The following is a 14,389-nucleotide window of genomic DNA, read 5'->3' as shown; positions in this document are numbered from 1 at the left end:
AAATGCTCCACTCTATTCCTCCTTGTATTACTTCGCACGAAAAAACTCAGTAGATTCTAATAATTTTATGACGCGCCTCTAAGCAATACCTTACATTAAAAATAATGATTAAATTTCACAGTTTGCAAATTAGGACAGTCTAGAAATTTTACCTTTCTTGTATCGTCCCTTACAAATCTCTGTAGATTCTAATGCGCACCTTCTAAGGAATACCGTACTTAAAAAAGACGTTCAAGTTACACTAATGGTCAGATACGATATTGTTTAGAGATTTTACCTTTATTGTATTATCTAACAATAGTAATTATAAAATGAACATTACTAAATTTTTTATAGTTACTCTTATCACTAGATATATTCAGTTACTTGTCTCTGCATGTTTCATGTAATAGCGACAATGGAAGATAAGAGTTGTAATGTAGAAACAGTGACGAAGTAAAAATATTTGTAAATATATTACTCTTTGAACGCCGCCAAGAGAAATTACGTACTTTCACCCCTTGAATGGTCTTCCATTTAGCAAATTTTTGAGAGACGGGTTTTTCACATACACGATTACAGTTATAACTGATATTTGTCACTTCAGAAATCTTGATCTCTTACATTCATATGTTATTACACGAAAGTTAAAAATGTACTTTTCCTTGAAGTTGAAATATTTTGCTCTTGCTGCTCTCCCCCCATACAATAAACACGTTCCTTTCCTTCAAAAAACTTAAAAACCTTCTCACAAATCCAGAAGTATAGGTCTATTTTCATTCCTTGTTGCTGTGGTGCCGCCTGTGTTAAACAGCTTGCCAGCCTGGTAGCGTGTGATCCCCGCACTTAGCCATTAGCTATGCCATGGGGCGTGAAATTAACATAAGGTGCTTAATATCAATGATACGTTAATAATTTGATAAATACGGCACATTAGGCATCAACCTTTGGTGTAATTATATTTTACTTATAGCCCAGGTTGCAATCCGATACCAGATAAGAGGTTGCCGTGAGTTATAAACAAAAGCTTATGGATTAAGAGTGACACATTCGAGAGATATTTTTCTAAGATAAATCTTTGTTCCATTCCAGGAATAGCCTACACGGCAGTAGAAGGTATGTAAACTATTTCTTGCGAGTACAGTGTTTAAGAATTTTCCCTGGCATCGTGACCCCTACTTAGAATCGAATCGACACTGTTATTGTCGCTGTTTCCCTGCATTACAGCCCCCGATACTTCGCAATTACTGTTTCCATCAAGTGAGCGTATAGTGTGAATGAATACAAGACATTGGTCATTTGTCTTCGCTTCAAGCCTATACCTCATCAATTTTCTCAATGTTCGCATGCGAGCAATATCTATATTTACGAGTACGCAGCTGTGGCTTTACAACGTAGTACCAGGCATTTGTTACGCATCCTGATAAAGGTGGTCCATTTGTAACCCAAAATCCGTATTTGAATTGCAAAATATCCCGCATTTGTTGAGTACTAACAATCAAAGAATGCATCACGCACTGCCCCATTTATTCTCTTGCATGCTCGTTGAGGTTAGCATTCGAGTCCTTCGTATTTCTGGCCAGTCTCGTTCTACATGTGTCCTGTTGTTTGGCAGTTTCCTTGTACTACCTATGTTGAGGGATCTCAATTTAAACACACTATAATAACTGCCAGTATTTCGGATAACACGCTTTTTAATGTCTCCGAAATATTGACTTTCTCATAGCTACTCCCTGCATTTGTTGCTTTTATAGAATATGCTTCCTGTCATTACTTTCAGAAGAGGAAAAAATATCTCGTCCTAGTTTTTCAACTTTTTGTGTAATTCAGAATTGAAATTTGTTTAAAAATTTCGGATTTATGAAAGAGCATGGGAATCTCACGATTTCCAATGTTTTACTCAGGTGTCTTGCTCAGGTTTATAGATGAAACAAACTACTCGCAGAGTTCAGGAATATAATCTAACCCACAGCCAACGCGAAGCTGTGAAGTTCAGAATATGCTTTACTGCATTCCTCGCAGTGCGTCTCGCCTGGAGGTAAGCCTGAGGATATGGCAACGCCGACAGAGAGTTGAAATATTTCATCCAAACATAGTCTCTCTCTGTAAATCGCATAATCTTATTTTGAAGAGAAAACTTACTGGTGTATGAAAGCTGTATGGCGGTGCGGAATTCGAACCCGGAAGCTTTGCCTTTCGAGGGCAAATATTCTTACCGACCAGCTCTCGTAGATTTAATTCCGCCAGCATCACTCCTCTTTTTATATATGATTTTGCATTTCGGCTGTTTGTGTGTTCCTGAATATGGCAAACCATCTAAAAAAGATCATATGGTTGGTAAATGTATAATACCATTGGCCGTTCTTCGGGGTACACTGTGAAAGCAATGGATGTGCTGTTAAAAGCAGATTAAAAATCGTGATTGCCTCTGCGTTTCACGTGAAAAGGTGATTCGGTCATTCATCCTACAGATTTCGCAAGTGTTTCTAACTGAAATATCGTCCCGCAAACTTATTTTTGTAGTTTCAGTAAGAACATTAAAATGGGTATAATAGCTGCAAAGCAGGAAGTACAACACGTTCAGGAAACTCAAGAATGTGGAATATACGTCATTTAATGTTTATTAACGAAATTGTGATCATATTGATTACGAAACGAGATTTAAGGTTGGGTTGGAGATTTGTTGGTAGGCAGGACGCAATATTTTATTTTAGAATATAGTGTCATCGACAGTGGAAGAAATATCTTCAGGCATAACCTAGAGAAAAAAATATATGTTATTCCACTTTTTCAAGTTCACATTCGCCATTAATGCTGTTTGCAAGATATTTGGCAAATGTTTTTATTTTTCAACATTAATTTAAAGTAAAGGGGGATTTTGCAAAATTTTTGATTAATACAAAAGCAGATTCTACAGTTTTCAAGAACGTTAACTACATTTTAACATGTGAGATACATTTTTTGAGTGTCATTGTTTCCAAGATATTTTCTCTAAACTCTGAATGCCAAATTTTCTTCTAGGGTGTGTTTTACCGCTTAAAAGTGGAACTGGACAAAAACAAATAAATACGTTTTACATTATTTTGATCTCCCTACCTACTAGCCCAGTTTAAACAAGAAAGGAGTTGATATCCTCTCGAAAGTACGCAAATTGTTAGCGAAAGGATATTACGGAAGTTCAGTAACAAGTATTAAGTGAGGAATCGTGATTCATTTTTAATTTCCCTCCACCTCGCTCCAGAAGGAACTGTATGGAAAAAATTAGACTCATTACAACACATACTGAGGCATTTAAGCAGCCATTATCTCCACGCATCAAACGCTGTTGTCACGTGGAGAAACCGTAACATGCGATACCATAATAAAAAACTTCAGCCATGTACTTCAGTGTGCGATACGATCTGTTTGGAGTTAGATGTATACAGTAGGTTAATTATACTAAGAAATGACGTTAATAGCAAGTGCGTGAAAGCTAAACGAAATGGCTCCCCCCAAAAAAAGTGAAGTAATCGAACGGAAAATCGTCGTTGTAGGGATGGATTCAGCTCGTTGACCACGATGGCACCGAAACAGAGGACGACCGAAGAAAGGCAGAAATACTGAATTCAGTGTTCCGAAACTGTTTCACTGCGGAAAATCGTAACACGGTCCCTGACTTCAGCCGTCGCACGGACGCCAAAATGGAAAATATTGAAATAAACGATATCGGAATTGAAAAACAACTGCTATCACTTAGTAGCGGAAAAGCATCCGGACCAGACGAGATACCCTTAAGATTCTACAGTGATTATGCTAAAGAACTTGCCCCCTTTCTATCAGCAATTTATCGTAGATCGCTGGAAGAACGTAAAGTACCTAGCGACTGGAAGAAAGCGCAGGTCGTTCCCATTTTCAAGAAGGGTCATAAATCAGATGCGAATAATTATAGGCCTATTTCGCTTACGTCAATCTGTTGTAGAATAATGGAACATGTTTTGTGTTCTCGTATTATGACGTTCTTAGATAATACAAATCTCCTTCATCATAACCAACATGGATTCCGCAAACAGAGATCATGTGAAACTCAGCTCGCCCTATTTGCCCAAGAAATTCACAGTGCCGTAGACACTGGCGAGCAGATTGATGCCGTATTCCTGGACTTCAGGAAGGCATTTGATACGGTTCCGCACTTACGTTTAGTGAAAAAAATACGAGCCTACGGAATATCGGACCAGGTTTGTGACTGGATTCAGGATTTCCTAGAAGAAAGAACACAACATGTCATTCTTAACGGTTCAAAATCTGCAGATGTAGAGGTAATTTCGGGAGTACCGCAGGGAAGCGTGATAGGACCTTTATTGTTTACAATATACATAAATGACTTAGTTGACAACATCGGTAGCTCCGTGAGGCTATTTGCAGATGACACGGTTGTCTACAAGAAAGTAGCAACATCAGAAGACTCGTACGTACTCCAGGAGGACCTGCAGAGGATTAATGCATGGTGCGACAGCTGGCAGCTTTCCCTAAACGTAGATAAATGTAATATAATGCGCATACATAGGGGCAGAAATCCATTCCAGTACGATTATGCCATAGGTGGTAAATCATTGGAAGCGGTAACGACCGTAAAATACTTAGGAGTTACTATCCGGAGCGATCTGAAGTGGAATGATCACATAAAACAAATAGTGGGAAAAGCAGGCGCCAGGTTGAGATTCATAGGAAGAATTCTAAGAAAATGTGACTCATCGACGAAAGAAGTAGCTTACAAAACGCTTGTTCGTCCGATTCTTGAGTATTGCTCATCAGTGTGGGACCCTTACCAGGTTGGATTGATAGAAGAGATAGACATGATCCAGCGAAAAGCAGCGCGATTCGTCATAGGGACATTTAGTCAGCGCGAGAGCGTTACGGAGATGCTGAACAAGCTCCAGTGGCGGACACTTCAAGAAAGGCGTTACGCAATACGGAGAGGTTTATTATCGAAATTACGAGAGAGCACATTCCGGGAAGAGATGGGCAACATATTACTACCGCCCACATATATCTCGCGTAATGATCACAACGAAAAGATCCGAGAAATTAGAGCAAATACGGAGACTTACAAGCAGTCGTTCTTTCCACGCACAATTCGTGAATGGAACAGGGAAGGGGGGATCAGATAGTGGTACAATAAGTACCCTCCGCCACACACCGTAAGGTGGCTCGCGGAGTATAGATGTAGATGTAGATGTAGATATACAAAATTTAAGGGACCATGCGGTTAAATTCAATGCAAAGATGTTGGAAAGAGTACACTGAAAAGTCTACCATGGCTGGAAAGTATCTGCTGAGTGATAAAAGAAGAAATGGGTATCGATTTCGAAGACACATTGATAACGGAAGAGTAAATGAAGAAAAAGGCACCTTGGTAGGATTTTTAAATCTATGAAAACGTAGATGTTTAAAACTCTCTAAAAATACGCATTATCTATGGTGAAACAGGGTGACAAAAGTCAGGGATAGTGATATACACGTAGACAGAGGGCAGCAGTATCGCGTACACAAGGTACAAAAGCAGTGCATTGACGGAGCTGTCATTTGCACTCAGCTAATTCATGTGGAAAGGTTTCCGACATTGTTACAGCTGCAAGACTGGTATTAACAGACTTATAACGCAGAATGACACTTGAAGCTAGAAGTATTTGACATCCCATTTCAGAAATAGAGATCCACAGTATCAAGAGTACGCCAAGAATACCAAATTTCAGGCATTTCCTCTCAACACGCACAACCTTCACTTAACGACTGAGAGGAGGAGGAGAAGAGTAATGCCCCGTCGACAGCGAGGTCATTAGAGACGGAGCACAGATTCCGATTCGGGAAGGGAATCGGCCGTCCTCTTTCAAAGGAACCATCCCGGCATTTGCCTGAAGCGAGTTAGGGAAATCACGGAAAACCTAAATCCGGATGGCTGGACGCGGGTTTGAACTGTCGTTCTTTCGAGTGCGAGTCCAGTGTGCTAACCACTATGCCACCTCGCTCGGATAACGATCGAGAGCAGCGGCGTATGGATAGAGTTGTCAGAGCCAAAAGGCAAGCAACACTGCGTGAAATAGCCGCGAATATCACTGTGGGATGCGTGACGAACGTATTTGTGAGGACAGTGCGGCGAAATTCTGTGCTAGTGGGATACGGCGGCAGGCGACCGACGGGAGTGGCGTTGCTGACAGCGCGACATCGCCTGCAGCGCCTCTTCTGGACTCGTGACCATATCGGTTGGACCTTAGGCGTCTGGAAAACCGTAGCCTCGTAAGATGAGTCCCTATTTCAGTTGGTAAGAGCTGAGGGTAGGGATCGAGTGCGGCTAGACCTCACGATGCTATGGACCCAAGTTGTCAACAAGGCACTGAGTAAGCTGGTGATCTGTCCATAATGGTGTGTGCTGTGTTTACAAGGAATGAACTGGGTACTTTGGTCCGAATAAATCGATCATTTACTGTAAATGGTTATGTTCGGCTAGTTGGAGATCATTTGTTGCCGTTCATGGACTTCATGTTCCCAAACAGCGACGGAATTTTTATGAATGACAATATGCCATGTCAGCGGGACACACTGGTTCGCGATTGGTTCGAAGAACTTTCTGGGCAGTTGGAGAGTGTGATTTGACCACGAAGATGGCCCGACATGAATCCCATCGAAATTTTATGGGGCATAGTCAAGACGTCAGTTCGTGCACAAGATTCTACACCGGCAACACCTTCGCACCTATGGGCGGCTATACTTTTGCATCCTCAGTGAAAGTGAAGAAGAATTGCAGGATGTCTTGAATGGAATGAACAGCCTATTGACCACAGAATGTGGAATGAGAGTAAACAAAAAAAAAGTAGCAGATATGAGATGATGTTTTGGTTTGCTGGGCGCTCAACTGCGCGGTTATCAGCGCCTGTACAAATTCCCAACCTTCGCTCAGTCCAAACTTGCCACATTCATCATGAATGATGATGAAGTGATGAGTACAACACAAATACCCAGTCATCTTGAGGCAGGTGAAAATCCCCGACCCCGCCGGGAATCGAACCTGGGACTCCGTGCTCGGGAAGCGAGAATGCGACCGCGAGACCACGAGCTGCGTACATAGCAGATACGGGGAACAGACGAGGTCAAAAACTTCTGCTACCTTGTAAATAAAATTAAGCATGAGGAACGAAGCCTGAAAAAGGAAAAAAGGTCGAATGATTTAAGAAGTGGTGCTACAGAGGGATGTCGAAAATTAGGTGGACCGATAAAATAAGAAATTAGGCACTCCATTGAATCAGCGAGCGAAGCATTGCGGAAGACTTGAACATCGTTTGACTGACAAAATATGATTCAATATATTTACACACTACACCAACCTGAAAATCAACTTACACCTCTCCAAAATTAGTCAAGATCCCTACAGTGAACAGACTCTCATACGACAGTTCAATTTATCATTTTTTTCTTGAGTTGTAAATACTAAATTCTTTCCCGTCAACAATGTTCAAAAAATTTCAGGGAGAATAAAAGCAATTTTCTGAAATATTGAACTATTACAATCCACTTTTAATGTTAAATCAATGAACACTCTACACAGAAAATGGGAATGAAGCCGGACTCTCATTGTTAAATAATAATAACATTTTATGGATTTTACAATTCCTCTATTAGCTATGTTACTTTCACACAAAAAAAAACCAAGTAATAGGAACGAAACCATAACACACCACAAATTTACGCTTCCCGTCTCCCTTCTCACTCCCGTCGTTGTTCTTCTTCCGTCTTCGACCTCCATATCGACTTCTTGACAGTAGACAGCTTGGCTATAGAGGGCTACAGCAATTGCAAACTGCAGCTCATTAACGTAAGGTTCGCCAAACCCGAAGTCATATACAGAATACTGAGATCTCTGAGGGTATCGCCATTTAGTATCATCCAAGTGTTACTTGGGGAATGCTACAGTCCCGTGAAGCAAAAGCGGTTCTCTTGTTAACATTTTCCGTCATTCGTCATACACATACATGGTTCTTGCGCTCATTGCTGCAACAGAATTTCTTGTTTTTACTTTGGTACTAAACTTCGTCTAATTTCGTTCAGTTTCATGCACTCTTAACAGGTGTTGGAAAGTGACAGATGAAAAACCGTCTGGTATGTTTGCTTATTATCCTGAAACTTCAGGGGTGTATCTCATGCAAAGACTACACTATCTAGCACCTCCGTTTGCTGTGCTGAAAATTTTGATGTGAGTGTACTGGAAATACTAAAATTCGGTTCACACCAAGAAGATTGTATTGACATTTTCACCCATTCAGGCCATTACAAGCCAACTCTGCTAAATTTCAGTCGAGTCCCCAAACCTCCGTAACCTCTCTTCCATTACACACACACACACACACACACACACACACAAACACACGCACACACACACACACACACACACACACACACACACACACACACGCACATACGCACACCTTTTGCCTCTGTCTTCTGCCTGACTTCCGTAAGCTCTCAAGGTTGTACATATCCGCCAGTGCGGTTGAAATTACGTCATAATCCAAAGTGGTGGTGCTACTAGGATATAAAACTTTCATTTCAAACACATCGCAATAGAGGACCCTTCAACAATTCTCTCTTCCCAGTTAATAAACTATTCCGGGCTATCACGCCATGGTCGAATGGATTTCACTTTAAAACCCAAAGTTTCGTTCTCTTCTGCGGATGACATTTTCAACGGGGATCGCAACTTCTTTTAGTGTCCCATTCGCACCCTGGCTCTCTACTGACAGCAGCAAATTTCCGTTTACGAGTGTTCCCGCGCGCAATAGGCCTTTGTCGGCTGCCGTCGTCCGTTGTTGCTATCACCCACTGGTGGAAGACTCCTACACATCTTCTTCAGCATCAGGTTCCAAATGTCATTCAATTTCAAGCCCTCCTCCTTCCTGCTGAAATTGCTGGGGTGTTTAACAATCTTTATGGTCTCTCTGTAACACGGTATTCGCTTGTGGATACCAGTAACTACGTCCTATTAAAATGAACGTGGTGGTCTCCTGACTACAAATCATGTTCCGCAACAGCTGTCCCCTCACTCTCCCCCCTTTTACAGACCTTCTACAGTTCTTCTAGTAATTTTTTGACCGTTATTTATTTAGTACCCAACAATTATTCTGAATCCTATAAATTCCTGCTTTTGTCAGCGGTTTGCGAGAATCTTGGCCTATTTTAGGTGTCCTCATTTCTTCCTGTTTGGTTTATGGATTACCAAGATGTTCCGTTTTTTCAAGATTTTTCGTATGCAGCCAGTAACGTTCTTAATGAAAGGCAGGAGAACTTTCCACTTTACAAACGTTTGTGCATTTCTATGAATTTTCAGCAGCGATCTTAAAGCACTTTTTACCTCCGTGTACGAATAACGATCCTTGAGGAGCGCATTGGTTAGTTTCTTTCATTCCTCGTCAAACAGCCTTTTATGATCCTTCGATTTGGTTGTGGGTGGTGCTTCGAATCCAGACGTAGATGACGGTGTGTGTGCGTGGTTTTTTGGTGACCTGTGTGGCCTAGACTAACATCTTTCTTGAAAAGTAGAGCCGGCCGGTGTGGCCGAGCGGTTCTAGGCGCTTCAGTCTGGAACCGCGCGACCGCTACGATCGCAGGTTCAAATCCTGCCTCGGGCATGGATGTGTGTGATGTCCTTAGGTTAGTTAGGTTTAAGTATTTCTAAGTTCTAGGGGACTGATGACCTCAGATGTTGTGTCCCATAGTGCTCAGAGCCATTTTTGAATTTGAAAATTAGCGCGTCAAGAAAATTTGGTATTTAGCCTGCCACCTCTTCCATGGTAAATTGAATCTTCGGATTAACCCTTGAGATGTTTGTGAAAATGACGTAATTCCTCTCTGCCACGATTCCATAAACCAAACATATCATTTACGTAGCGGAATCAAACATTAAGCTTTCTTTGTTGGCAGTTTCCAATAATGCCTGCTGTTCGAATTTTTCCATAAATATATTCGCTATAACTGGGCTTAAGTGGTTTTAATCTGAAATCCATTCGACCACGGCGCAATAGCCCGAATCACTTTATTAATTGGGACATTTGGCTGTGAAAGTTTTCATTTACAATTTTCCCCTCGTCATCTACTATTGACCTGGCGGTAGATTACCGGTCTGTAATTATAAGTAAATAGCAAATACGAATAGCAAAACGAACTGCTTACCATGGGTAGTGGTGTATAGTTCCAAAGCAGACATACTCGTGCCCCATATATTCTCAAGGCAGTCATATCAAAAGTCAAAGTCAACCTTGAGTGACCATTTTACGCTTCATAATATTGTCTGTGGAATGTTGTACACAGTTGTACTTAGTAAATACGACTTGAGTGCATTACTAAAAGCTGTTTCTATGAATAGTCATTCACAAACAACCAGTTTCCTTGAAGCAACCATCGTCAGGTTACGTACCGACACTACACCCAGTTTAAAGAAGGTTCCCTGGTGTAGCATACGTAAGTGGATTTAGCTACATCATTTGTACACACACGTGGACTGTCCATTTTTTACTTGATGACTAGTGAAAAAAGTATAACATATGCACCTACATGTGTCACAGATTCTGCTTCTAAAACCAATTATGTGTGACGGGTAGTCAAATGAAAATCGAACACCCCTAACAACGGGACCAAAACGTTGTTTTTGTTGTGGTCTTCAGTCCAGAGACTGGTTTGATACAGCTCTCCATGCTACTGTATCCTTCATATTCCAGTACTTACTGCAGCCTACATCCTTCTGAACCTGTGTATTCATCTCTTGGTCTCCCTCTATGATTTTTACCCACCACGCTGCCCTCCAATGCTAAATTTGTGATCCCCTGATGCCTCAGAACATGTCCTACCAACCGGTCTCTTCTTCTTGTCAAGTTGTGCCACAAACTGCTTTTCTCCCCAATTCTATTCCGTACATCCTCATTAGTTATGTGATCTACCCATCTAATATTCAGCATTCTTCTGTAGCACTACATTTCGAAAGCTCCTATTCTCTTCTTGTCCAAACTGTTTATCGTCCATGTTTCACTTCCATACATGGCTACACTCCATACAAATACTTTCAGAAACGACTTCCTGACACTTAAATCTATACTCGATGTTAACAAATTTCTCTTCTTCAGAAACGCTTTCCTTGCCATTGCCGGTCTACATTTTATATCCTATCTACTTCGACCATCATCAGTTATTTTGCTCCCCAAATAGCAAAACTCCTATACTACTTTAAGTGTCACATTTCCTAATCTTAATTTCCTCAGCATCACTCGACTTAATTCGACTACATTCCATTATCCTCGTTTTACGTTTGTTGATGTTAATCTTATATCCTCCTTTCATGACACTGTCCATTCCGTTCAACTGCTCTTCCAATCCTTTGCTGTCTCTGACAGAATTACAATGTCATCGGCGAACCTCAAAGTTTGTATTTCTTCTCCATGGATTTTAATACCTACTCCAAATTTTTCTTTTGTTTCCTTTACTGCTTGCTCAATATTCGGATTGAATAACATCGAGGAGAGGCTACAACCCTGTCTCACTCCCTTCCGAACCGAAATGAAGAGTAATTAACACGAGAGTTAACACATTTATCTCGCTGGGAGACGAGAAGATCAGTTCCTGAATTGTAGAACGCGGTCTGCCACTGGCAGATCCACAACAGCACCCACTCTTGCTCTTCCTCGTCTGACAGAAACCGACGCCCACGAATGTATTTATTCAGGTCGTCAAAGACGTGGAAATCACACGGTAAAATATCCAGACTTTACGGAGGATGTCTCTCAGCCAAATCGCTGAAGCACAGCCTTCGTCCCATTGGCAGTATGGGACAGGCGTTACCATGCAAAAGAATGATTCCGTCGTACATCACTCCTGGGCGTTTTCACTTAATGGTACGACGCTGTTTCATGAAAAGTGTCTTCATGGCGCAGCACGATGACTGTGGTTCCACGCTCGAGGATCTCGATGCGCAGAGGAAGCATCCTGTTGAAAGATAACACACGCTCCCACACTGCCAGCTGGACGAAAGCTAAGCTTCGGCGATTTGGTTGGGGAACACTGTAATATCCTCTATACAGCCAGTACCTTTACAGACAGGATCTTCTACTGTGTGATTTTCACATCTGTTGCGACCTCAATGAAGACTTGTCCGAACGTCAGTTTCAGTTGGACGAGGAAGAACAAGTGTGGGTGCGGTTGCGGGTCTGTAAGCGGCCGACCGCGTTCCCCGAATCGCGAATTGATCGTCACTTCTCCCAGTGATATAAGTGTCTTAATGCGTGTGGTGATTACTTTTGAATTGAACCATTCTATGGTCCCGTTGTCTTCGATTTTCATTTGACTGCTGTTGTACTTCACACCATGTAACCTTCTTTAAACTTGATGTAATTGTGGTTCATGACCTGAAGATAATTGCTTAATCAAAATTAAGTATCTGTGAATAAATAACTATCGCAACAGATTTTGGTTGTTAAGAATGTCATCCTTCTGACTCAGCAGAGATCATTTATCACTGGGGTACCGAATTTCATACTTCCGATTGAAAATTTTATCAGGTTATAACACTTCTGTCCGTTACTGCTATACAATAACCTTCAAGTCGGAGGCAGGTCGCGAAATAAAACTATCTTGTTAAAGCAATTATGGTATAAAGCAACAGAGCAGTGTTACCCTCTGAGAGGAATTTTGTTATGTTGACCGTGTTGTACCTAATGGTGGTGGCTTATCGGAAGTGACAGTCAGAATTACGTAAATATTTAAACACTAAAAAAAAATATTTTACCTATCTACACTGTCCACAGAATAAGGAAAACGGTCGCCAGCGTAATTAGGCGTAAGAATGATTAACATTCTTGTTCAAGAAAACAGTTATTAGTAACTATAACGGACACACACAACCTATACTTTGCCACACGCGAGTGCAATGAACTCTGACACCTGCGTATGTTAAAGTTAAGGTTAGAACTAACAGCTAGAGCGGAACAAACTATTTACATAAATATAAAAGATAACAATACACACTATTACTTTCATGGCTTATTCAAACTGAATGGTCTTTATAACATTACTGTTGATATTCACTGTAGAATCATAAATTGGACATAGGTTCAGTATTACTTTTCAAACATATTCCTAGCTGACATAAAATTGTAAATGTAGTTCACTGCAAAATTTTGACTGATCACAGGTTAAGTCTCTCTCAGCTAAATACTTTTCTATTTAGAATGAAAGTTAAATGGAATTCACTAACAGGTTACTTCTCGTTGTCTTTTGAATAAAGAAATTATTGTTTTCATAGATAGTGGTCTTTCTAATAATCGTTATCAAGCATGAGCACAATAGACTAACTGTTGATCCTGTTACACCATTAATATGCACTTTTAATACACAAGGGGAGTCCAATATTGTACAGAAGTTCATGAATAGGAAGAGTAACTGAAATTTGCTATAATTAAGTAACTTTGTGCATTTGAACTACTTTCAGTGGAGGGGGGGGGAGGGGCCTTAGTCTTGACCACTGTAGCAGAGCATACTAAACACACTTTCAATACTCTAAAGAAACAAGCCCTTAACAAGTATGAACATGTAACCTCAACAGTATTAGCTCTCATCTCTTACTGTAGTAGAACATAACTTGACTAATCTGTAAGAAACTGACTCACCTTTTGCGATTAACAACTGGCAGCAATGTGATCATTTACTAAGCAAAACTTTATAAGCCTCAGTTTTAAGAACTTTTAATTTTGAATATGGCAACAACATATTAATAAGCAGTTTTAATAGAAAAATTATTTTCAGCAAGTATCATATACTTAAGCTCACTCTCTTGCCACATTAACTTTAACTTTCTTTCAATAAAGTACACTCGGTAAGCAGTTTAGCGTGGGAGGGACCCTAAGTGGATATGTGACTGAGGATAAATCACGGTCGGTACAAGAGTTCAGTTAAAAATTACCTTGTATTTGAGTACAGTAAGCATCCAATGAGCTGATCCTTCGCTGTACATTACTATAGTGTTCCATTACAGTGATTGCGCAATGTGGTGGCGAATGCATGTTAATAGGTGGATTTGCAGGTAGAATTGCCGGACTCTGTCATTTCTTGGTGGCGATGACGGACATCAATTCCACAATAGTTCCAGCTCTTTATCCATCCATCCGAGGCATTGGAAAGCGTCACGTAAAGCCTCTCTCGGCACCAGCACAATATACAAGTTCTACATGAGCAGTTGACAGTTTGGTAGCTCGTCCCCGACTGACTCTTGTTCCACCTTTTCTACCTAGGCCAACCACAATTAGCGCGCGCTATACAGTTCCGTTCCAGAGGGGAACCACAACACCTTTTACATACAAAATAACTAAGAACCCTAAGTGAAGGTCAGCAGTTTACATAA

The 14,389-nt window shown here is 40.9% G+C and overlaps 1 protein-coding gene across 1 annotated transcript in view; it reads left to right on the top strand.

Moving 5' to 3' along the window:
• Positions 1-14,389, top strand: part of LOC126474483 (octopamine receptor beta-1R-like) — an 82,859-nt gene that overhangs the window by 43,343 nt on the left and 25,127 nt on the right. The window lies entirely within an intron of this gene.

The sequence above is a fragment of the Schistocerca serialis genome, chromosome 4, assembly GCF_023864345.2.
Source record: "Schistocerca serialis cubense isolate TAMUIC-IGC-003099 chromosome 4, iqSchSeri2.2, whole genome shotgun sequence".
NCBI classification, from domain to species: domain Eukaryota; kingdom Metazoa; phylum Arthropoda; class Insecta; order Orthoptera; family Acrididae; genus Schistocerca; species Schistocerca serialis.
This window is presented reverse-complemented; position numbering and strand designations above follow the sequence as displayed.